This window comes from Lycorma delicatula, chromosome 5 (assembly GCF_047948215.1).
Source record: "Lycorma delicatula isolate Av1 chromosome 5, ASM4794821v1, whole genome shotgun sequence".
NCBI classification, from domain to species: domain Eukaryota; kingdom Metazoa; phylum Arthropoda; class Insecta; order Hemiptera; family Fulgoridae; genus Lycorma; species Lycorma delicatula.
In genome coordinates this window covers 28,076,004-28,103,869 of record NC_134459.1, presented here as the reverse complement: position 1 = coordinate 28,103,869, position 27,866 = coordinate 28,076,004, and the positions used below count along the sequence as shown (strand labels likewise).

Sequence of the window (27,866 nt, the reverse complement as noted above, 5' to 3'; positions counted from 1 at the left end):
AAATAAACATTAATGGAAATGTCTACTGAGGCATTTCCATCGGTTGCATCCTGACGCAGGCCTAACTGATGTCTTTCATATGTTGTCAGGTTTAGAGGATCTAAAAGACCATTTCCGGTAAAGCTTATCATGGCCAAGAACGGAGGGGTGGTGTGGCGACCGGGGTCGTCTCAAGATGCGTGTCTTCCCCTACGGGGGCCAGGATGATGCACTCTGTAAATTCATAATATATTCTATCTTGTCCATGTACAGTAACTCTAAATCACAATTAGCGAAATTCTTCTTAAGTATCCGCGGCATTTATTTGATGTAATGATTATTTTGAAGATTAAATAAAAAACGATCTTTTTGATATGATATTTAATAAATGTTAATAATAATTAAAAGAAGAATTATAATTTATTAGGTGAAACTGATAGGTGCACATAAAAATAAGATTAAATATTTGTCGCATGACCGGATGACGTAGATAATATAAAGGAAAACCACCGATTGAAACATTTGATTTACGATCGTGCAGTACTTACAAACTTTATGTTACATTATGGTTATTGTAATACTTTTTTAATTAACGTAGCTTTTATATTAAAATTCCTTTTCTTAACCGTCATTATTTCTCTACGTAATAACAATGAAACATTTCGCGTACTAAGTTAAATGTTGGAAAAATCACTGGTCAAAAAAATGTTCAAAGTGGGTGAAGGTACAGAAAAAACGTTTATTTCAACTATTTAGTCTAATTAAAAAAGTTACTATCAACAATTTACTGTTACTATCAACAATTAATAAGAACATATATCTAGAAGTATATGGCACGTTTCCAACAAACGTAAAATCAGATTAGGGAAAAAATTATAAGAATAAAGTTGTTATTTTCTTCCTTTTTTCGGTTTTTATTTATTTATTTTTATTTTTTTAAATTGGTAATTAATTAAAGTGGCATAAATCAAAAGAAAAAATGATTTGAGACTAAAAATAAGACCAACACAGTCATATTTACCGTCATTATGTAGCAAATAATACAATATCGAACTCTCAAAACATCAAAGATACACTACGTCTAGAAAAGAATAAAATAACAATAAAATTAAATGAAATAACAATAATAAAACGTCGAACTCTCAAAGCGTCAAAGATATTCTACGTCCAGTAAAGAATAAAATAACAATGAAATTAAACGAGATGACAAAGAATTATCTGACGTAGGTAAAAATAATAATAAAAGGAAGGAAAATGTAATTTGTAAATGATCTAAATATTAAAAAATACAAAACTAATTTTTTTTAAAAACAGTTTTACAAAAAAAAAAAATTAAAAAGAGATATATATATATATATTTCAAAATGAAATAAATTAAGCAAAATTAAATGAATTTTAAAACAGTATTCAGCAGGCTAAAATAATAAAATATTGGCCTTTAGGCATCCAACCCACCATTATTGAACAAGTTAATAATTAAATAAAGAGAATCGAGGTGAAATGTTTGGTACTTCAAGCACTGCAATTACAGAAATTTTTTTATTTTTTATTTTATATTTGATGTATCAATGGTTGTAATATTTCATGATAAGTGAAAGTAAATGATATTTAACGAAAAAATTTGAGCTAAAATGTAACATAAATAACAGGGCACACGCACGCGCGCACAACCACCCCCTCACACACACATATTACATAGCTTGAGGTTATTTCGTTTCAAATGATTTCATCCGTTTATTAAAATTAAATTATTACAACTAACAAAAAACTGATAACTATAGCGAAATAAAAAATACATTATACATTCCATCCAAGGAATATAATTCTTCATATGTATTGATTTCTAAATCCATATTATGTGCCATACAATATGGCAGATGATTTTGTTAATTATCTGAGTCGTCAAAAAAAGTTTTAACTACATCATCAATCTCTTTTCCATAAAATTATTAAACACCATTATAGTGTAATTTTCCGTTTCCGTATTGTTGACGTGTAACTAGAAGAAAAAACTTAGAGCTTTCAGATTGAAGAAATTAAATTGTCAAAGAAATAAATTTGAAAGCTATAAAAAAAAAACAGACCGCAATAAGCTATTTATATTTTAATATCTAGTTTATCTAATTCTTTATTTGTCATTTGCACGAGTATAAATTCGATTAAAGATTTTTAAAAAGCCCATTAAGTTTATTTTTTTGGGCAAAAAAAGCGTATTCTGGGAGCTGACGGAAGTTTTGCGATAAGTGTGGAGTCGTTAGAATTCTCAGTAAAACATAAATTCCACTGTGATGATTTGAAATTAAAATAAAATAATATAAACGGATGATAAACACAGATTTGAGTCAATTTTATCAATAAAAAGGCACACGTGGACCACAATATTCTCGTTCAAGTACAATTTGGTTGCATGCAATTATGTAGCTTTAATTTTTGTTTTTATTAACTTATACTTTACTATTTACTTAACTCATATTTCAACATGAGTTTACTACTTGAAGTAAAATTTATATTCACTTGAAACACTGTGTACTTGTACGAGAGAAATGCCGTTCTAAATGCGCCAAAAATGTATAAAATAATTTTTAAACGTGGGCGTTGATTACTGGTCCATAATTAATCATTTTATTTCGAACTCATAATATTACAATTTCAATTCATATTGGATTGACGATTCTAACGATACCAAAACCAATCGCAAAACAGCCGTAGAATCAAAATAATGCGTTTACTTTGCATAAAATGTCATAGGAGTTTTAAAAATCGATTACTTGAAGTGATATACGGCAAAGAGATAAATAAGAGTCAGATGAATAAAATTTAAGAATATTATATCGACATCTTCATCTACTGTTACTTTCCTGGGATCATAACTCAAGAGCTATGGTGCAAGATAGGAAGTACGGTAATCAATAAAAAAATATGTATGGGTTTTTGCATTTATCGACGTTTCATGACCCGGGAACCCTAAAAAACAAAAAGAAGAGGGATAATGTTCGTACGTACATACTAATTCGTACGTTCGTGTGTAGGCGTGTTTGAAGCTTAATAACTTTTGACTGGATAAACCAATTTTGATGAAACTTGGTACAAAGAATGGCGCATATGGGGCAATTTGTTGGTAAAAGTATAGGGTATGAGGTATAAGGATTGGTATGAGGCATAAGGCAATTTGTTGATATGAGCATAGTACTTTTTGTGTTTAAAGACTCAATCAATTAACGATCTGACCGCATAGCCTAATTGAAGTTAGATATAGGAAGAGCTTTTGTGTAAAACCTTCGATGTTGGCGCGGGGATCGCGCTTCCGCGAATCAGTTAAATTTGATAGTTTAGGGTTGTAGGTAAGGTAGGTGGTGTTGGTTTGGAAGACCCCATACAAAGGCGATACTAGGTTGTAAAAGTACACTGATGCAAATGTCCGCCAAAGCATTTGCATCGGTGACATCCTGACAGAGGCCAAACTGAGGACTGTGTTGTTTATCAAGTTTAAAAAAGACGACCTCCGGTAAAGCCCACAGTAGTAGGAACGGAGGGGGTGGTGTTGCGACAGTCACAAGGCGGGTGTCTTTTTCTACAGGGGTCAGGATGGTAAAATCGTGGGTCAATATCTCCATTATGTGGTGTGGTAGATAATAGAGATATAATGGCTAATAAATACTTTCGGGGTCAAATTTTTCAAAAATTTGCAAACATACTCCACTTTATAATAAGTTAAGTACCTGCAAACAATACTTACCCTAAAACTTTTAAAAACTGAATAAAAAATTACCCCCAAATTCTGCCCCTTTCCCAAAAATAGAAAAAAGCTATCCTATTATTAATTGCATGTTTTTTAAACGATTTTTTATTTTCATATCTTCAAAAATAAAGTATTAGTGTAAGTGGCAAAATAAAACTTTGGAGACAATATATGATGGGGAGCCGATAAAAGTTCAAAAATATTTTTATTTTTTAATCTTTGTTCATGAATCATTATTTTTCAACTTTATAAACATAAATAACCAATATCAGGATACTATATTGTCAGTTTTTTTTATAATTCAATTTTACTTTTCCGATAATCTCCCGAAAAAAGTATATATATATAAGTAAGTATATATATAAAAGTATATATATATATATATATAAAAGTATATATATATATATATATATATATATATATATATGTAAAGTATATATATAGTAAGTATATATATATATATATATATATTTTTTTTTTTTTTTTAATCTGTACACCAACAAAAAGGAACGGAAAACGAAATGCAAATAATATTTTATAAATTTTAAGCAAAACAAATTTATGATTCTAATTGTGCAATTACATTTTTTTCTACTTTTTTTTTTACATGTACAGGCATCCGACAAGTTACACGACACTTAATGTAGTTATTAAAGTTGATAAAACCTAGCAGTAAAAAAGCATTTAAATAATGAATGGGAGTAAAATAAGAATACAACAATAATTATTGCATATTACCATGAGCCTAACTAATAAAGTATTACTACTATTTGTGGTGTGGTAACGTTTCCCCTATTTCAGCTGAAAGGTTCAGCTGGATTCGAATCCAAGTTTAGACTCGGATTAAAAATTCATTTTTCATTTATCACACGAAAAAGCTACAATTAGGTAATCAGACTTTAATGGTTAAGACTGAACAAAATTTATTATTTCTAAAAATAATTATTGCTCATTTATTTCCGGATGAAAGCATGAAAAGAAATGAATAGAATAGTTATTATTATTATTATTATTATTATTATTATTATTATTATTATTATTGTTTAGGAAATCACACTCCATAGATTACAATGACTAGATGGTCTTACATACTATTGTTTACATGTTTATTAATAGATTATATTTAAAACAAACTGAATGTTTTATTTTAACAAGTTCATTATCATGTTAGCACTTCATGAACACAAATACACCTTTCATATCCTTCATTAATTATTATATTGGAGAGATTTATATTAATATACTTTCACCGATTTCTTAACATGAAATCAACTCTACATTGATATCTTTTTCTGTCATCGGTTCTGGACGTAATGAGTTAATGATGTAGATGAATAACTGTTTTCAACATGTTTCAATGAAGACAATTTTTCTAAGATTTAAATAATATATACACTGATAAATAAATACGGTAAAAACAGGTTACTGTAAGGGGAAAAACACATTAACTATAATAATTGGCTCTATTATTTGTAACTTTTCCATTAAATATAAGGAAAAAAGAATACAAACATAAAAAACTGATCAATTAAGTAACACAACCTCGTTATGATAAGTACAAGTAGAAAGTTTGAGTAGTATAGACTAAATTGTAAACTTTTTTCTTTATTGTCTATTACTAATAGAGAAATTACATTATTTTTCATGTATTATTTTTCATGTCGTTTTATAAATAAATGTAAACCACTGAAATTTGTTCACAAATCGAGATGTAAAATAAAATAATAATAATTTTTATTTCACTAAATCAACAGAATTCAAGTAAAAATATTTACAGATATAAATTTATTAATACATAAAATAATACAACCAAACAATATAAAATAGAAGTAAAATAATAAAAATAAACATTTATTACATAATCTTGTGTAACTAGGTACCCCCTATAGTAAAAACTGTAATGGAGGTTACCATCCAATTATATTCAATGAGTAAAATAATAAACTAATCATTTATTGAATAATGGTCAACTGTGATTTCCAAGTTAGATTTCAAAATTAATTACAAGTCTTGCAATACTAAAATTTCAGCTAGTGACAAGATTATATATACATACAGATTAAATAACTCAGAACCATAAACACAATACAGCAATACATAATGAAATTAATCTTGGATAAAATTGAAAGAACAATAATGATAACAAAATAAAGATTAATAAAAATATGAAACTTCTAGTCATCAATTCCACCCAGAATCACAGGCCAATCAATTAAAAAAAAAAAATTTTTAATTATATCTTGATTTTTTTTAATTTTATGTAAAAGGCTATTTACCTAGTATATTTTTTATTTAAGATATTCAATTAAAAACCCGCTTAAAGGTTTACACAAAATTTTCTCTTTCTTTATCATATTGATTTGAAAAAAATATGCGTATATATTATATTTCGTTTCATTTTTAAGGAAGAGATTAATGAAATGTTTTATTTGGATTTTGATGCTCTATGGAACTGAAACATGGACGATGAGAAAGGCAGGAAAAAACGAATTGAGGATTTTGAGATGCGGATGTGGCGCAAAATGATAAATGTAAGATGACAAGACTATGTAACAAATGAAGTATTAAGGAGAATCGGAGAAAACAGGAAAATGCTAAATGTAATTGAATATAGGAAAATGAACTGGCTAGAACATTGTATAAGAAGCATGTGTTTATTAGTGGATGCGATGAAAAGCTTGGTGAATGGAAAGAAAGGAAGGAAGAAATTTCAAATGATGGATGGGATTGTGGAAAAGGGAAAATATGGGAAAACAGAGAGGTTAGCAAAGGATAGAACAAGGTGGACAGCAGCAGCCGTGACAGGACCTGCCCTAATGGCAGAACACTATGAATGAATGAATTTATATAAAAATAATCTGATGTGGATATGATTTCCTTATACGCCTATTAAATTATATTCACACTTTTTTTTTTTAATGAAAATAACAAAAAAAAAATTATTTCATTAATAACGTCAGATATATTTTCATATTTATTTATTTTTTTTATTGTTATTATTTAATATTATTTATCGTAAAACTTTTTTTAAAATCGGAGATTAATAATTATTAATAAATCAATATATTTATATTAAAAAAAAAGGAGCTGAAACCTGATTCGAACCGATGTGCCCTTGTAAGATCCAGATATTTCATTAATTAAACTTTAATTTGACAATAACTCTGGAAACAATGAAAATAAGTACCACTTATGACATATCGTTGAAAAGTTCTTAATGAGGGCTTATAACCACAGTTAATAAAAAATCCAAATTGTTTTGGATCTTTGGCATACATCACGCTGAAACTAGTCAAAATGGATATTTCCGAATAAATCTGAAAACCGACATTTTTCGCGATTACAATAGTTCCTTTACTTCGTACAAAGAAGTACAAAAAAAAGTAATAATAAAAAAATTATATATGTACCGAAATTAAAAATTCAAAAGGATTCAGTTAGTTTGAAGTACAAGTATGTAATTTTAGATTCTATAAATTGCCTTGCTTTTATGATTATAAAAAAAAAAAAGATAAGTAAATAAGTTGTTTCCAATAGAGTACAATTACATAATGTACAATCCACGATGACTTCAATGCCACCGATGGTGGAGAATAGCGTTAATGATAAAGAGTTGTACACATCTCAATAGTATAGCATTTAATTTAAAGGAATATATACTTTCGCTTTTTCTAGTACAGTATTCATATGATCTAAAAGTAGCGTCATGCCACACAATGTATTTTACGATATCGAACTAACTATTTTATTAAAATCAATAAATATATTTCTTTTAATATTACTAATACTATTAGAAGAAATAATTGTCCGCTCTATTATTACTAAAGTAGAAATTATTAATTATCTTTTATTCAGTTAGAGAAAGAATTGAAAACGGGCACAAAATTGTAAAACTGCATAATTTTGTGATATAACTATTTCAGCCATGCCCCAGCTGTTTATCAACCAATTTGAATAAATTAGGTGTCATTTAATCACAATAAAAGGCTTTAAAATTTATTTAACAAATCGTAATTTGATACTACTAATATTTAAGCTATTAATAATTAAAACATTGTAATGGCCTCAATTTTTGTAATTTTCAGTGATAATATTTTCATATTTATTTTGTAAATGTTGTTTGAGTGAGTACAAGTACACCGGATTTCATTAAAATATACATTACGTAGATAACTGTACAGTACGTTCTTAAAATGTACATTGTGTATAAATATAAAAAAAATATAGCGGACAGAGGAAAAATGGAACTAACCAAGACACTTGTCCACATGTTTTTTGTTTATTTTGTTGTCCTAAATTTTAAATTTGGCCAACACATCACGGAGCAACAACCCTCCCCACACACACACACACACACACACACACAAATGAAATAAAATACGGTAGTAATTAAACAAAAAAAGAACCGTTAACAACCGGTTTTTTTCTTTTTTTTTTAAATTGAAAAGAAGTTAAAGATAAATAGAGTGAAGGGCAGATTAAACGAAACGTTTGAAATAATGAAGGAAATGTATCTGTTGAGACTGTACTAGATTGTCAGTCTAAAATGAGCAACCATGTACCGACTGCTAGTTCGGTAATTGCCACAATTGATCTGAGGGAGTTGTGTGTCAGCGGCGGCATCGGCACCGCTAAACACCACCGTCTGACCTTCACCTTGACTGGTCAAGGTTGTTTATTCCTACTACACGTCATATAGTGGTGTGTTTGTTGTCCATTGTACGATAGATAAATGTTCATATAACTGATTTTATGCTCAAAAAACTATTATTCCGTTAAATCACGTGCTTCCATAACTGAGAAACACTGTACATTACTACACAGTATTCACGAAGCAGTAAAACCATACAAATGTAAAGCAATCATCAATTTATACGCTTTAATTCACCAAATGGTTGTTTATATTTTTATTCATGCAGTCTTTCCTTTTTAAGTGATCGTTAATGAATAAAAAAACTTAAAAACATATCTACTAATAACTTACGAGTAAATGAACAAAAAATAAATAGCCAATCGTATTCAACTATTTGTTCAAAATTAACAGCTGATAAAAAACAAATGAAAATACTTCTTATCCTTACTACTTTCTACCGCGACCACGCCTTGCAACTAAATGACAAACAAGAATTGTCTTTTAAGTAATCTTTTATATATAATTTTGAAATGTCGGTATTTTGTTAAGAGATTCATTGGCAGTAAATGAAATAATCGTAACCCTGAAGTTATAAAAAATAGAGGGAACTGCTAACTTTCCCGGAAAAGCCAGAAAATTATGAAACTACAAACTATAAGAGCTTCAACGGACTATTACTTAAGAAAAAAGTTACGTAGAACATCCAAGTATGTAAGTATCAAATCAAAAAAATTATTAGAAAATAGAATCTTTTTATCCTAAACGTTAGAGATATGTGCCGTAGGTGACCGTATCTTTCCACTCCCTTTACCAACTGTAACCAAAATTAAATGCCATCAATGACCTACAATCAATGATCATCATATAAAAAAAATTTCATAAAAATCAGGTTAATTCATTTTGAACATAGCAAGTTAAACAAGAACTGACGAAAAAAACAACTCCTATTAAAAAATCAAAGTTTTTGTAATTAAATTTTATTCCTTTCCTTGAAAGAATTTTTGCCAGCCTCCGTGGCGCGAATACTAGCGCCTTGGCCTTTCATCCGCAGGCCCTGGGTTCGAATCTGGGAGAGGCATGGCATTTTTCACACGCTGCAAAAATTAATTTCATATTCCTAAGCGTCTTGGCCTTTCATCCGCAGGCCCTGGGTTCAAATCTGGGACAGGCATGGCATTTTTCACACGCTGCAAAAATTAATTTCATATTCCTAAGCATAAGCTTCAAGTTTTTGTAGTGAATTTCATCAAGGAAAAAAAATTTAGTACAAGAATGTGATTTGAGTCAAGAAACGACTCCCTCCCCCCTTTATTATGTTTGTTCATAATAGGAATTAACATCATTAGAAAATTATTTAGCTTTTATTTAACTGTTTGGTATTGCCTGTTATTATCTAATTAGCGTACTTAGGTAAGTTACATTAAATTATATGAATAAATTTACATAACCTTCGAATAAAATATTGAAATAAAGATAAGGCAAAATTTCCCTGTCCCATATGCAGAAATCATAGTACTAAATCTCATCCGAATCGGTCCAACTGCTCTGGAAATATAATTCAAAAAATCAGGCTAACGCAAAAAAAAATACATACGTACCTTCAAGCATACATAAATCCAGAATTTTTGAATGCTAAAATTATGTTTTTTCTTGAAATAGGTTTATGAAACGTCACGATCTACATCTTAATCCTCATAAGGGAAGACATCCATCAGCCATTCTCCCCAGGGTAAGGAATCTAAGGAAGCCAGCAGCTATGTCCCATTCCCTTTCAGTTTTCCAATTAACTTGCAAATCAAAACCAGAATTGATTTCGCAAGCGCTTAAAAAATCCCAACATGCTAAATTTGACACAATTAGCACAGTTCTTATACAGCAGTACAATATACTATTTAAGCCAGGAAAGTAAAAATTACTTAACTTACATTTTTACGCAATATATCTAAATTTGACACAATTAGCACAGTTCTTATACAGCAGTACAATATACTATTTAAGCCAGGAAAGTAAAAATTACTTAACTTACATTTTTACGCAATATATCTAAAATTTTGAGATTGTTTGTAACACAATCGCTATGAACTGAAAATGGATGTACTTCGGAAAAGATTCTCTTTATTTAAAAAAAATTAATTAAAATAAATTAAAGTATGTGATATAAATATATTTTGATTCATCAATATTAAAAAATTGATTCCGAAATATTAAAATAAACTCAGTTTAGACATAATTTTATTATTACTTTTATAAAATCAATTTTAACCTGGTGGTTTAATTTAAAAAGTATGAAACGTGTTTTAAATTTCTCATTAAAAACCTTTCCGAGATGTAGTACCTATAATGTTATAAATGACTATGTACCTTTAATTAACGGCATTGTATCGCGAAATTCGATCGGATACCGGATAAAATCATCCACGAACTATTATTGATTTACGCTTAAAAGAATATAATCTCGGAGCTCATGCCATCAAATCAACTTCACATTCCAATACCTTAGGTAGATCTAAATAAAATATCCCATGACAAAACTGATAAATCAATTACAATTTCATAAAATAAAATTATGAAATAAAAATTCACAATTGTTATAAAAGGAAATTTTGATTAGTTGCGAAGAAGAATCACAAAAGAATATCAGATACAAAAGTAATAATAAAAAATGATGGTTTAACATTCCTGTTAAAATTTAACAAAATGGAGTGATTTTTACAAAATCAGAATAAGTAATATATTTTTTCTTATCAAACAACGATTTTACAGCATATCTCTAATACACAGACTGCACTACAGTTTGAAAAGATCAATCATTTTTATGACAGATAAATGAGAATTACATCAAGAAACTTTAAACAAATTTTTCTTCCCGGTTCGAAGGATATTCACAAAAACTTTCATTCTTTCATTTAAATCTATGAATTTATCGACGTTACTATAATACAAGCGTACATTTATATTTATATACACAAGAGCATGTCTGCTCGAGCGTTCATAAACTCCAAAGCTTTCATTCCAAATTATAAACTTCGATCATCTCAGGAAAAAATAAAATTACACGTTTTAAATAAAATCCATACCTGTAAGAAATATGGTAAAACGTTTTCCATCGTTCACAAAACCGTCAAGTTTTTGAATGCTAAAATTATGTTTTTTCTTGAAATAGGTTTATGAAACGTCACGATCTACATCTTAATCCTCATAAGGGAAGACATCCATCAGCCATTCTCCCCAGGGTAAGGAATCTAAGGAAGCCAGCAGCTATGTCCCATTCCCTTTCAGTTTTCCAATTAACTTGCAAATCAAAACCAGAATTGATTTCGCAAGCGCTTAAAAAATCCCAACATGCTAAATTTGACACAATTAGCACAGTTCTTATACAGCAGTACAATATACTATTTAAGCCAGGAAAGTAAAAATTACTTAACTTACATTTTTACGCAATATATCTAAATTTGACACAATTAGCACAGTTCTTATACAGCAGTACAATATACTATTTAAGCCAGGAAAGTAAAAATTACTTAACTTACATTTTTACGCAATATATCTAAAATTTTGAGATTGTTTGTAACACAATCGCTATGAACTGAAAATGGATGTACTTCGGAAAAGATTCTCTTTATTTAAAAAAAATTAATTAAAATAAATTAAAGTATGTGATATAAATATATTTTGATTCATCAATATTAAAAAATTGATTCCGAAATATTAAAATAAACTCAGTTTAGACATAATTTTATTATTACTTTTATAAAATCAATTTTAACCTGGTGGTTTAATTTAAAAAGTATGAAACGTGTTTTAAATTTCTCATTAAAAACCTTTCCGAGATGTAGTACCTATAATGTTATAAATGACTATGTACCTTTAATTAACGGCATTGTATCGCGAAATTCGATCGGATACCGGATAAAATCATCCACGAACTATTATTGATTTACGCTTAAAAGAATATAATCTCGGAGCTCATGCCATCAAATCAACTTCACATTCCAATACCTTAGGTAGATCTAAATAAAATATCCCATGACAAAACTGATAAATCAATTACAATTTCATAAAATAAAATTATGAAATAAAAATTCACAATTGTTATAAAAGGAAATTTTGATTAGTTGCGAAGAAGAATCACAAAAGAATATCAGATACAAAAGTAATAATAAAAAATGATGGTTTAACATTCCTGTTAAAATTTAACAAAATGGAGTGATTTTTACAAAATCAGAATAAGTAATATATTTTTTCTTATCAAACAACGATTTTACAGCATATCTCTAATACACAGACTGCACTACAGTTTGAAAAGATCAATCATTTTTATGACAGATAAATGAGAATTACATCAAGAAACTTTAAACAAATTTTTCTTCCCGGTTCGAAGGATATTCACAAAAACTTTCATTCTTTCATTTAAATCTATGAATTTATCGACGTTACTATAATACAAGCGTACATTTATATTTATATACACAAGAGCATGTCTGCTCGAGCGTTCATAAACTCCAAAGCTTTCATTCCAAATTATAAACTTCGATCATCTCAGGAAAAAATAAAATTACACGTTTTAAATAAAATCCATACCTGTAAGAAATATGGTAAAACGTTTTCCATCGTTCACAAAACCGTCAAGTGAAAAGAATTGGCGTCTTGCATTTACCTAAAAACATTTAAAAAAATATATTATGAATAAATCAAATCAAATCAAATCAAATTCAAAAAATAAATAACTGTAATATTTAAACAACTACAAAATAATGAAGATTTCTTAAAGGAAATCATTATCACAATTTATCAAAATAAGTAAAGAAAATTTTATTACAGAATTTATTTTATTATATACATTATTATGAAAAAAAAAATTATATTAAGATATAAATTTTGTTTTATTACACAAATATGGGTAACATATACGAAGTGCGAGTTAAATAAGAGACTAATGCTGCTACAGAACAAACTGCGCATGCGCCAAATTCGTACGACCGACAGCTGTATAGCGTGAAGCCTTCTCTTTCGATTGTTGCCACTCTAGTTTTTGTAGATATATTCGTCTGGCCGTGGCCTTCGTTTGAAAAACATTTGTTTCTTTTTGTTTTGCCGAAAAAATGTTAAGTGTTTAATTAGAGCAAAGAATTGTCGTGAAATTTCATATGAAACTTGAAAAATCCACTACTGAAACTTATCTTTTATTTAAAAAAAAAAAAAAATGGCAATGAATGTTTATCACTTACGTGGATTTTTTAGTGGTTTAAGCATTTCCCAGATGGCCGAGAAACGATAAAAATTCTGTTCAACCCCGAAATACATAATTATAATTTCCCCTTTCGTGTTATTATTATTATTACTATAATTTACTTCTTTAATTCTTTGATAATAAAAAATACAAAAATTATCAAATTAATAAAATTAAACGAAACCATAAAACAACTGAAAAATTACATAAATTACGCTCAAAGCCACTTTTAAAAGATAAGCTTGTGCTGACCCCAGAAGCAGCAGTATGTATTTAAAAAATTATATTTTTCAATACAAGAGAAAATAAAATGCACTTTCAAATTCAAAACTGCACCAAAATATTTTAAAATCGTAAATGAAATCAAATTAAAAATTAATTTATATTCATAGCATGAAGAAACTAAGCTCTTAATTGTTGTACAACTACCCCACTTCTGTCATGATTTAAATTTACACTTATTGTAGCCAATTCGTCATGAATATACAGGATTAGCATATGTATTTTTAAAAATGGATAAATAATGTATTACTTCAAATGTATTATGGTTCAATTAACTACACATTTCAGGAATGAGTTTGTACAAGACTACACCTCATTTACGTGCCATACATATTATCCTCATATCATTTGCGTTGAGAGGGGGTGTGTTTATTGTACACTAATTGAACAGATTGCAAAGTACACAATAGGAATAGGTGATATAAATACTAGCAAGAAAATTAAGCGAATTAACTAAGCGAGATCTTACAATCAATCAATAAGACCCAACAATTAAAATAAATAAATACGTGGAATTAAGAAAAAATAAATAATAATGGCAATTAATATACTATATTAGGTGAATGTCATTTATATTTTCAGTAATATTTTTTAAGAACTTTTTTATTCCCTTACAGATGAAAAAACCTGGATATTTAGTAGTAACAATTCTATGGGGATATAATCGGGACTCTTTTTAAATAATGCTATTTCTTCAAGTAGTAATTTTAGAGTGCCTACTTATTTATGAATGAGTTCAGTAGATATAAAGTTAAAAAATTAATCTTTTGACATAATAAGACATAAAAATAGCAAGAGAAAAGATTACGGAGGTAGAAGAATTCTGTTATTTAGGAAAAAGAATTACTAAAGATGGACGAAGCCGGAACGAAATGAAATGCCGAACAGCACAAGCGAAACGAGCTTTCAGTCAGAAATATAATTTGCTTACATCAAAAATTAATTTAAACGTCAGGAAAACAACTTTGAAAGTATATGTTTGGAACGTAGCTTTATATGAAAGTGAAACTTGGACGATCGGAGTACCTGAGAAGAAAAGATTAGAAGCTTTAGAAATGCGGTGCTATAGAAGACTGATAAAAATCAAATGGGTTGATAAAGTGGCAAATAAAGAGATGTTGCGGAAAATTGATAAAGAAAGAAGCATTTGGATAAATATAGTTAAAAGAAGAGACAGACTTATAGGCCACATATCAAGACATCCTGGAATAATCGCTTTGATATTGGAGGGACAGTTAGATGGGAAAAATTGTACAGGCAGGCACCGTTTTGGATATGTAAAACAAATTGTTAGGGGTGTACGATGTAGGAGTATACCAAACTGAAACGACTGGCACTAAATAGGGAATCTTGGAAAGCTACAAAACCAGTGAATATTAGGCGATTAGAATATTTTGTTTCAAGAGGTTTAATAGGGTTTTTGCGGGTTGGCTTGGATTTTTTTTGATAGGTATTCTTTAAATATTCTCAAGATGTATTTTTTTTTGTTCGGGTAGCTTAAAGCTTAATATTGAAATTGTTTATGATTTATTTATTTATACATTGAAAATGTATTGTTTTTTTAAACTATATAAATAAGAATAAAGTGGTTTCACATGAAAGGTAGTTAGCGGCTCCTTTACTTATTATTCTTTTAACTGGATATTATCTTTTTTTTTTCATTAACAGTGAATAGCTTCTTTTTTAGACAAAAAAAAAATACATTTTAAAATTATTAACACCAATAGTGAATTAATTGCCCAGTCGGATAAAATCATGATTTACCTAAAAAAATATATATTCTGAGGATGTAGCATATTATTATTCCAATTATCCGAAAATAAATGACTCCATATGATAATAATGATTCGGCTAGAACATAATAAACCATTCTTAGTTGAACTAATGGTAAAATTAATTTAAGGATTTTAGAATTATAGAAAAATTTTCTCCATTTACGTTTTACATTACTAAAATATATATTGAATTCTTTTTTTCTTACGTTTAGGTCATCTATAGACCGTTCAAACAACTTACGTTTGAATTGTTTTTTAGATTTGATGTTATGCCAATATTTTGCTTGAGTTCGTTTGGTTCTATTCTAAGTTTGTCTCCTTTCATTCTTACTTTTCCTGGAAGCTCTATAATTTTTTTATTTTGTTTTTAAGTATTTCTTTCATACATTAAACGTATTATTATTATTATAAGTTATAAATTTCTTAAAAGTAAAACAACAATCCATACAACAAACTTAATTTAATTGCTATAATAAACTGATTATAAAAAAAAAATACATTCTAAGTTCAGAATAATAAACTATATAATAACAAGGCCTACCGGGTTGACCGAGTGGTTAATTCATCGTCGCAAATCACTTGTTTAAAACTGATTTTCGAAGTCGAAGATTTTGAGTTTCGAATCCTAGTAAAAGGGTAATTTCTTTTATACGGATTTAAATGCTAGACAGTGTACTTTGGTGGTTGGAGTTCAATTCATCTCCTGTCTCGGGAATGGTCGGCCTGAGTCTGTATAAGACTACATACATCTCATTGGCTAGTTGGGGGAATAGATTATTTTTTAATAACAACAGAATGCAACTTACACGTTAGGAAAATATAAAAAAAATATATGTACATAACAAAGAGAAGAATTAATTATCTGTTTTCCTTTTACTCTTAAAAAAAACATAATAATTTAATAATGTAAAAAAATAATAAATCTAATCGTAAACTGAATTTCAAATACGAAAAAAAGGGAAAAATCCCTGAAGGGCCACCTGTTACTATTCTACATCCGCTGTTGAAAAGAAGGTAATTAAGAAGTTTTAATTAACTCTTTAATCAACATTAAATTAGATTGTACTTCTCACATTTTAAGTTTTGAAGAGTTTTATAGGTTCACCATTTATTATACTGGATTTTTTTTTAACGTTAAAATCAACTATATATTAATATAAAAAATACTAATTTGGGCAAAAGAATAAAATAAACAAATATTATAATAAAAATATAAACAAGGAAATACGAATATATATGGAATAACAAATATATGTTACGCTCTCAAACACTTACATTATACCTATCATCTTTCAATTTTTTTTTTTTTTTGTTTGTTAAACCTCCGGATCTGCAGTCAAGCAATTCTTTCCGCAGAGGATGAGATAATTGTTTTGTAGCGTGTGTGAAAAATGCCATCTCTGACCAGGATTCGAACCCAGGACCTCCGGGTGAAAGGCCGGAGGTCTATCGTCATTCTAATAAAATGATTTGTCCGTAATATGTAAATACCGTAATAGATAGTTTAAAAAAATATAAGAGTGAACCCGAAAATATGTAAAAAAAAGGAGGAAGAAAATTATTAATAACCTTTAACTTTAGTAAATTCATGGATTGTCTTCGGTATACATCTGACTAATTTTATCACGTATTCTTCCTTAGGGAGTTCCATTGGTCGCTGATTTTCTTATATTGAATGTTATTCGGTGTAAATGGCTACACAAAGCAGTAGTTTTTAATTTAATGGGAATTCAAACTTTCTACTGGATTAAAATACTATACGGTCTTTAAGATTGGTAATAAAAAAAATACTAAATTCCTGATCGCTGAGCCAATTCACGACTGGTTTTGTTGTATCCTTTGCGTATTGACCCAGTTAAAAAATATGACCAGTTTCCTTCAATGGTGTATTATTAACTGTAAACGATAATTTTAATTTAAAAAAACTTAAATAATACACATCTTGATTGTTTTCTTGTGCTCACCTTTTGGTTCTTGTTTTATTTTTTCACCTAAACGTTTAGTTTTCTCAATCGATGACGCTTCATTTGTGTTCCGTTCCACGACGATCTGTCCGGTGCTGCGATCTATTGGGTGCTAGCGCTCACCGGCGAGTTAAGCTCGTACAAGTATTCTACGTCAGAAACCGTGTGCGGTCATGTTTTCATTTCAGTCCAAGGTGACTCATAGTTTCTTGATAATATTCAAGTTCAATTATGAATAAAAGTGTAATACGTTCTTAAGTTTAATGTAACTACTGTAATTCAATCAAAATGTCAAGGGTGACAAGAAGTTAAATATAACTGTTCAAGAAGAACATAGCGTTGTTTCATTTCATCATCATCTACCATCTCATCAAAAATACAGTCCACACTAGCTCTAAATTCTACGAATTTGTTTATTTTTTCTTTTTCTGTTTAGCCTGCGGGACCACCGTAAGGTATTACTTCAGAGGGCTAAATGAGGACGATACATATAATTATAAATGAAGTGTAATTTTCCAGTATCAAGTCGACCATTCCTGAGATGTGTGGTTGATTAAAACCCAACCGCCAAAGAACACCGGTATCCACGATCTAGTATTCAAATTCGTATAAAAGTAACTGCTTTTACTAGGACTTGAACGCTGGAAATCTCGACTGCCAAATCAGTTGATTTGGGAAAGACGCGTTCACCACTAGACCAACCCGGTGGGTCAAGTATTATTTCTGCATACCTATACGCCGAGCCCACGCCCAACAACTTGAAAGTGCTAGTCGGACATACAAGTGACACCTTCATTCAATAAATGGACGGGCTGAGAAGGCAATTTTTGACTCTTGCCGCTTTACTTGTATCAGTATTAAAATAAAGAATAAGATAGATAGCGCAAAGCAAAAATTGCATTCATTTATGTCAAAAACAATGCATTTTATAAATATAAACTGTCACCATTCAGTAACGAAAAATACTTATAATGCAAGCATTTATAACTTTTAATTTCGAAGCTTTACTACAAAGGGTTTGGAAATTGCTAAAAATGAAACTTTTTAAAAATGTCAATTAAAAATAATTAGTAATTTCAGGAATATTATTCACAAAAACATGTTTATCGGATGGATAAATATTTATTTGTTCAAATACCGTGTATGTAGAAAATTATTTTAGATTATCAGAGGTGAGCATTATCGGCTTCTAGTTTAATTCTAAAGTATGTAATAGCTTGTATGTATACGGTAACGTAATAAACCTCTGCAAAAATGTTCAATGAAATGTTTCAACAAAGTAAAAAGAAATTCTAAAATTACGCGTACACTCAAATTATCAGAAAATTTTAGCTTTCAATAAATATAAAATATTATTTTCTAAATATCGCAAAACTCTTTTATATTAATGATATTTCAAAAAATCACTGATAATAAAATAAACTTTCATAATTATAAAAAGATATAGTTTTTCGAATCGTTAGCAAAAATAATATAATTTTATTGTTTTCAAATGGTAATAATATCTTGTCAAGTTTTCAGAATGCATAAAGTGGATTATTAAATCCACTTTTAAAGTGGATTCCACATAAAGTGGGTTTAATAATCCACTTTATGCATTCTTGTTTATTTAAAACCAGCAAATGATGATTTATGTAAATAAATCTTTTAGTAAATAATGTGATTTTAGTAAATAAATTCTAATCTTTTCATATACAATGTTTGAGAAGAATTGTGCTAAAATTTATATCCATATTTTCCTGATTAAAATAATAAAAAAAAAGTTAATATTTACATCGATCCGGAAACAATATATTTTCAACATAAAACAGTTAAAAACGTGATCTTTTGTTACCTTTTGTGATCTTAAAAAGTGCGCGCCTTATGTCTGTTGCACTAACATTAAAAAAATTAAAGATTTTTTATTTTTAAATTTTGTTGAAAAGAAATTTAGAAAACATTCCAGAAATTTGTAATAGTTTTGCCACAAATCTTGTAAAAAATGTAATTATGAAAAAAATGTGTAAAAAAAATCAACAGCACGTCAGAAGAATAAAAAATAAATTTTTTAATAAAAAAATTACGAGATATACAATATTTGATTCCAAATCAGTTACTGATATAAGAAAATAATTCACAAAACAAACATTATTTTACAAATTGCTTAATTAATTTAGAAAATTAAATTTTAATTTTATTTGTTCTCCAATAGCCTGAATGCATAATTTAGCTTTGCGAGTAACAAATGAAATTAATTAATCATAAATTCTGCATCAATCACGAATTATTCTACATTTCTTAGTGTGCAAAAAAGTTATTTTTCCAAAAACATGCATTCGTTGTATTATTTCATGCGTAATCCCTGTACATTTGTAAAACGTATTTTCGAGGATAACATAATATTTTATATTAAACTCTGTGGCAATAATTTAATTACTATTTGTAATAATTTTTTTTTTTTATGCTGAATAGATTAAGTATGATAATGGTATTCGTATAATAAATACGAATACCATTATAAAACGTTAACTACGTAGTAATATATGAAATTCAGAAACAGGTAGATATTTTTCGAGAAGTAAACTGAACTTAGCGAAGTTCAATATACTTCTCGAAAAAAAGAAAACCAGTTCGGGATCGTTTCTATCTCGTTTTGATATTACAGTAAATGATTCTTCTTCCGTAGTTGCCTATTAGTATTTATGAATACTGGTGACTATTAGGTATCTATTGTTCGGCAAATTGCCGACAATATTCTCCGCAGTTTGTGTGTGTATTATTACATTATTCAACGACTATAAACAAAATGGTATCGACGTATTCCTCATTTGTAATATAACATGGTATTGTTCATTTATTGTACGTAACATTACATTATGGTCAATAATTTTGAAGAACAAGGAAAAACTTAATTTACCGTAAAATTCATGTTTCTATTATAAAAAAAGTTTTTTATTCGCATTCTATATTATATTTAAAATTAATTCGCCGACTCCGTGGCTCAGTAAGTAGCGTCTAGGCAGTCCCGGGTTCGACCCCCGGTCAAGCATGACATCTTTCATACGCTACCAATTTTCACCGGGCTAATTACCATAACTGTTGATGCTCGCTTTCACGAAAAAAAAAAGTTAACTATAAAAAAAATATACAATATGGTATCACGATCTTATCAATCATTACCATAACAATGAATAAAAATAGTACATCATTGTGAGGGTCAAAAGAAAATACTACGCAGTATTATAGCGCCCGTAGCGGCAAAATAAAGCAATACTTAATCAATAATAAAACCATTTATTGCACAATAATAAAATCATTTTTTTTTCTATTGAAAAAATAACTGATTTACATTTTTATAGTATGTGTAATATTAAATTTTTAACACGAATTTATTAACATTTTACAAGATTTTTTGCAAACAAATTTTAGTTTTACTGAAACTTAGCAAATTTTATCATAAAAAAGTGAAAGTATAAAACTTTTTGTGTTTAAAAGTACTTATAAAAAAGTATACAATATACCATAATAAATTTTTTTACTGATCGGTATAACACGAGAGGAATAGGTAGTTATGCTATCATACGAATAGAAAAACGAACTGTTCCAGAATTTACCTGGCGAGATCAAGGGAAATCGTGTTAAAATTTTCAGCAGAGCAGTAAAACTGAATAAATTATAAAAATAAAAAATAAAACAGTTACGATTAATGTCCATATTATTTATTTCTAATATTAACATTTAAAATAATATTAAGATAAATATAAGAAGCCACTAGATACAATATTGAAAATTAAAAAACAGAACTGACAAAAAATCCCTGAGAAACATTACTTATTAATAAAGGTAATTAAAGAGCGCGCGGGTAACAATTTTCTATACAGTACAATTTTTTCCAAATGTTTTAAATTTATTTAAACATATATATATATATATATATATATATATATATATATATATATATGTTTGTATAAACTGTATATAGCCTTTGAATCTCCCGGTAACGTAAGGATTACAACATGAGGTTATACATCTAAATCGGTTGAGTCGTTGAGCAGCTACGGTGGAACAAACATACATACACTCTAGATACATTACACTCCTTTTTGGGCAGTCGTGTAATAAATTACTAGTGTTTAAACCGCAGTGAGTATTTTTTTTTTTAAAGTAAATTAAAAATATTTTAATTTTTCAAAGGTCTTGATTTACAGTACAAAAAACAGCTATTTCTGATTTTTTATAAACTTTATTAAATTAATTTCCTCAGAATAAAATTTTCTGCACGTTTTGATAATAAATTTATGCATTTATTAGTCATTTAACAATGTTATTTTACTTAATCCTAAAAAATGTTTTCGTCACCGAATTTTCTGTTTTACGTTGAATATGATGAAAACTACTGGAAATACAGTTCTGGGACCTGTTTTATTCAATTTTTCAGGTCAAAAAACATAAGAAACCATCAAAGTTTACCTCCTAATATACTGAAATCCGCGCGAAATTTTAGCTATCCTTAACTTGATAAATAAAAGCGTTTTCGGACATATGTTTGTATGAACGTTTTTACTTATTTCAATCTCAAGAATCAGTTTCCAGATTATTTTCCTCTCCTTTTGAATCACCTGCATATATATATATATATATAATAAAAAGACATTTTACTTTAAAATATTACCTTTATTAATTTCTTGGGTAAAACCAATCAACTATACAAACTTATAAATTAAATAAATGCACAACGTTTCACTTTTTTCTAAGCTTCCTCAAGTGACAATACATATTTATACACACATCATACAAAGAAGAGAATTCTAAGTGAAACATGTCTTAAATTTAATTCTGTCCAATCAAGTGAAAAATAAACTTAAATAAATTACATTTAAGTTAATATTTATGTGTGTGTATATATACACACACATATACACAACACACACATATAGATATGCACATATACATATATATATACACAACACACACATATAGATATGCACATATACATATATATATACACAACACACACATATACATACATTTTCATATAGTCTATGATACTCTCGGTGACATAAGGATTCCAAAGCGGGACCATACAACAAAATCGGTTCAGTCGTTGAGTTGCTACGGTGGAACAAACATATATACATACACCCTAAATACATTACACTCCTTTTTGGGCATTCGAGTACCACTAACAAAAACATTCACAATTCATTGTGAAATAGACAATGCACCAATACACCATAATAATTTTCATTAAAATGAATTTTAATTTTCATTTAAATGAAAATTATTGAATTCATATTTATTCACAACATTGAATAGTTCTGATGATTAGAAAATTCAGTGGTTAAAAAAAAAATTAACATCTGTTTTACTTAAAAATTTGTCGACAGTAATATTTTTTTCTGTAAAGAGAATTTATAAATTATATTTTAAACAAATCTATTGAGAGACTTTTAAATGATTTCGTACTTTATTAAAAATTGCAATTATATAGCATTATAAGACTCTCTCTTTTTGTAACCCCAGAGAATGTGTTGAATAAAACGAAAATTTTTTTTTGCTTGGTTTGATATTGGAACAAACTGTTTATCATTCTTTATGTAAAATAAATCCACGTTAGCGAAACTGTTGAATCGTTTAATATGGATGGGGGCTAATTTTTGATTGGATGTAGGTCGAAACAAAGCTTTTTTCTGACCATATTTATATGATTTTTTCCCCCAATTACTTTAATAATAGGAAAACATTTATAAAGTTTAATAGAAACCTTATAGAACACTCTATAAAACATTGTTAAAAGAATTATTTCTATGAATTATATACGGTTCAACTATTTTTGCGTTTTACAGAATAATACTTTGGCCTACAAGATATGACCGTATTATGCTTCCGTTTCCATTTTTTGCAAATTACTTATTTAATAAATAACGGTTCAAGAGATGTTCTAATGAGGTTATTTAAAACTGAATCGAAGGATTTCCTTTTACAGAAACAATATTACTCTTCATTAATTAGTAAATAGTACTAATTAGATAACTTGAACTTTTGGCATACTTGTTAACGTGTATTAAATACGTATTCAAACATCAATTAATATCTTCATAATTTAACATGCAGTACTGGTGATTATTTTATTTATTTACATGGACTAATTGTGACTACGCCTTTATCTTGCTTATTAATTTTTTATTTGACATGCTGCTCCTATCAAACTATTTCCATAGTTTTTGTTATCTTTCCTGGCAAATAATGGAACAGTTCCTTTTAGTTATCCGTTTACAAATCTACACAATTCACGACGTGATTTATTTATTATACAGAGTAATGCAGGAGAAAAGGGAAATTTTGGGAAATGATTCTAGAGCTTGAAATACGGAAAAAAGTTCATACAAAATTCCATTCCCCAAAATTTTTATTTACCAGTAAATTTTTTATCTAAGAATTGTCTTTCTTCATTCGTGAAACGTGTAAGTGCTTCATCAAAGTAAGAGAACATTTCAGTTCATTTCGCCAAAGATCAATTTTCAAGCATTGTAAGAAATTCATTGTTTAAAAATTACAGATAATTTCTTTCTGTGACATGTTATGTCACTGTGACATTATGGTAGGTAGATTATGCCACATCGAAAGTTTACCGAAAACTTGATTTGACTACAGCATGTGAATTTTCTTCAGACCACCGATAATGAATTCTTTCTGTTGTTCATAACATTACGGGTAAAATTAGCTTCGTTTGAAATAATATGAATGGAATTAAGCGGCAATTATTGTTAACCAATTGACAAAAGTGCAGTCGTTTGGCATGGTCACCAAGCTGGATGTGTTGAAATTTCTGAATATAAGTGCCGTAGTCCATGAACGTGTAATCTCCATACTGTACTATGTGGAATGTTGATTTCTCTAGAAATTTTTCACGTGTTCGTTGTAGGTCTACAAAGCTGTGCCACCTAAACAATGTTTTCCCTTTCATCCCATGTACCGGTTGACATTCAGATGAAATATGAGCGCTGGGAAAGTGTACCAATTTCACGAACGTTATTAATAATTCTGCAAAATACTTAAAGGTTTATAACTACTGGTCCAGGTTACTAAAATCGTATTCTTCCACATTTTTCATTTTTACTTCCTTGTACGAAGTAAAGGAAATATTGTGATTGCGAAACGACGTCTGTACGTACGTGTATATCTCGCATAACTCAAAAACGATTAACCGTAGGATGTTGAGATTTTTTATTTAGGACTGTTGTAATATCTAGTTTTGTGCCTTCCCTTTTGATTACAATTGACAGGACCAAAAGTGTCCAAAAAAGCCCAAAATCCAAACAAATTTGGATTTTGTAACTTTTTTTTAACAACAGTAATAAACCCTCATTGACAACTTTTCAACAATATATCAAAGTGGTACTTATTTTCATTGTGTTCCAGAGTTATAGCCAAATAAAATTTTAATTAATGAAATATTTTATCTTACAAGGGGAAGGCATATCGAATTAAACTTCATCTCATTTTTTTTAACTTTTTTTTTAATTTAAATATATTGATTTATTTATAATTATTAAACTCCGATTGTAAAAAAAATCTACGATAAATATTAATTGAATAATAACAACAACAAAAATTCAAAAGTTATTAATGAAATAAAATTTTATGTTCTTTTCATTAAAAAAAAATGTGTATATGTAATTCAATAGACGTACAAGGAAGTCATGTGGTGTCAACATCAGATTTTTATGTATTTCTCATGCTTTTCCTATCAAAATCTTTCCAAGGGTTTCCTTAGCTCTCCTCGAAAATAATGGAACAGTTCCTTTTACTTATCCGTTTACAGATCTACACAAAGTTAAGTTTTGTTTTAATAATAAGCTTAAGTTTTGTTTTTAATAATAAAATTTATTTTGTTTTCATAGATTTTATTACATAAATTTTTTCATCAGGTTTTGATAATAAAATGTACGCATTTATTAGTCATACAACAATGTTTTTGTACTTAAAATATAAAAAAACGTGTTTTATTATCACCGATCTTTTCTCCTTTACGTTGGATATCATAAAAACTAAAAAAGTTACAGTACTGGCATCTGTTTTATTCGATTTTTCAGGTCGAAAGACATAATAAACCATGAAGTTTATCCGTTATAAAATCCCTTAAGAATTACAGAATCATCGAGAAACTGAAATTCGGGCCAAGTTTTAGCTCTCAATAACACAGCGTTTTCGGACATGTGTTTATATGAACTTTTTTCCTTATTTCAAGCTCTAGAATCAGTTACCAAATTACTTCCCTTTCCTCCTGAATTACTCTATATAATATACTATGTTCTTATCTGGCTAAAGAATCCATTTATTTATTTTATTTTAAATTTATCTCGTATACACGTAGGTAGAATAATTTGCTCTAAAAATTAATAAGCATATTCCCCTAATACATTACTGTTAACTACCCTAAATTTATTAAACCAATACAACGAAAAATAAACTAAATATCTTTATTTAAACTCACATAACTAACTTTAAAATTTACAGCAACATATGTCAGCTTTAAAAGCTTTTGTACCACGAAATAATCACACTCGACTGTAACGAATTTAGATACCGCATTTCCCAAAGATATACTGTAACAGTATTTTGTTAAATATATCTTATCCTCTCCGATAGTCTTTCACTGCTATAAATATTACCAAGTTAAACTTTAAATGCAGTTCAGTACTTTCCTATTCGCTGTATGAAAGTGTAGTTTATCCAATATATCGTTTTAGATTTCCTTGATATGTCCAACATTACAATTTATCATATTTAAATCATTCTTTATTTTTCCTGTCACATTTTTAAATTTATTTTTCATACAATTATTCCTAAATAATTTAAATCTGCAGAATTAACGACCAACATTTTGATTTATTAAATACAACAAAAATTTTGTTTTTTAGTATATTAAACAGAATTTTACCAAAGTATAGAAACCCGTAAATAACAATTAAACATAGAATAACGAATTTTAAAAAGAACTGCTACCTCGAAACGATCAGTTTTTCTAGCCAGGGGGGTTAACTAAATATAATTTGAACAGAAAGGGTTGTGACAAAATTTTTAAAGTCCATTAAAAAAAAAAAAATATTGAGATAAAACAACTTCCGAATAACACAATTCTAAGCAAAATGGTAGTCACTTAATGTTTTTCCACAGCCTGTTTAAAATAAAATTTAACAAATCCTTTTACCTAAAAATGGTCAAATTTTTGGTATGAGATCACTAGTTGGAATATAAAAAAGACCAATTTTTAAACCTGCTTCAAAAAATTTTAAATGGGTGCGCCATTTTGCTAAGAATGTAGATTTAAGTTTTTTACGCCAATATTATAGTTTTCAATGTCTTTCTACGTCATAAATACACCCTATCTAGATGAAATTTCTGAGTTGCTCTCCCTGAGTTTTTGTACTTTATTAACAGAGTATATTTAAATATACAGCAGGATTTACATATATAACTAAGAAAAAAAGAACGAAGAAAAATTCCCTTATTATAGTTTAGTGTTATCATGTTATTCAAAACATGTATGTAAAATAAAGTGTTTATATAAAAATAAAGTATCCACTTACCAACAATTGTGAGTATTGACTATCCAAGCGCTTTCGGATTATTCCTCCATCATCAGGAATTACCGATTAATTATGAACTTGAACTTAGTAGTTCAAGTAGTTAATTGAACTTAGTAGTTAATTCCCATTTATAAAAATGTATATGCACAACTACAAAGTTCATAATTAATTAGTAATCTCTGATGATGGAGGAATAATCTGAAAGCGCTTGGATAGTCAATACTCACAATTGTTGGTAAGTGGAAACTTTATTTTTATATAAATTGTATAATACCAACGGTACCAGATGTTAAGAAAATTGAACCTAAAATAAATTATTTTTTTAATTTAAGTAGGTAAAGGAAAAAGAAAACATGATGGCTGGATTCTTTGGCCAAAAGATGAAGTATCATGAATAATACTAAATAACACTCACAATTTTAAGCCAACTAATTTTTTAATATTTTCGTACTAAAAAATTAAAATCGTTTATTAAATTTCCATAAATGAAATTATTTTTCATCTATTTTAAATATTTTCATGACTGCAGAGGAATCATTTGTTTACAGTCATAAAAATCGTTTCAACGGTTCTGGAGTTACAGGGTCACAAACAAACAAATTGTCTTCCTACAGAATACTCGTTAAACTCTAAACGCAGCAACTGATTAATTCGCATCCCCCTAATATCTCTGCCTGGAAATAAGTAAATAA

At 28.3% G+C, this 27,866-nt stretch overlaps 1 protein-coding gene across 11 annotated transcripts in view; it reads right to left on the bottom strand.

The window, feature by feature from the left end:
* The window catches only part of Mgat2 (alpha-1,6-mannosyl-glycoprotein 2-beta-N-acetylglucosaminyltransferase), an 858,981-nt gene that overhangs the window by 735,729 nt on the left and 95,386 nt on the right, over window positions 1–27,866 (bottom strand). For 2 of the 11 annotated variants that reach the window (XM_075365853.1, XM_075365856.1), the window contains exon 2: window positions 12,933–13,008. The exons of 8 other annotated variants lie outside the window; for them this stretch is intronic. The gene's annotated coding sequence lies outside the window, so the exon portion shown is untranslated. Of the gene's footprint in view, window positions 1–11,428; window positions 11,467–12,932; window positions 13,009–27,866 lie in introns of those variants that run through there. One more of the 11 variants, XM_075365858.1, reaches the window with a different exon arrangement.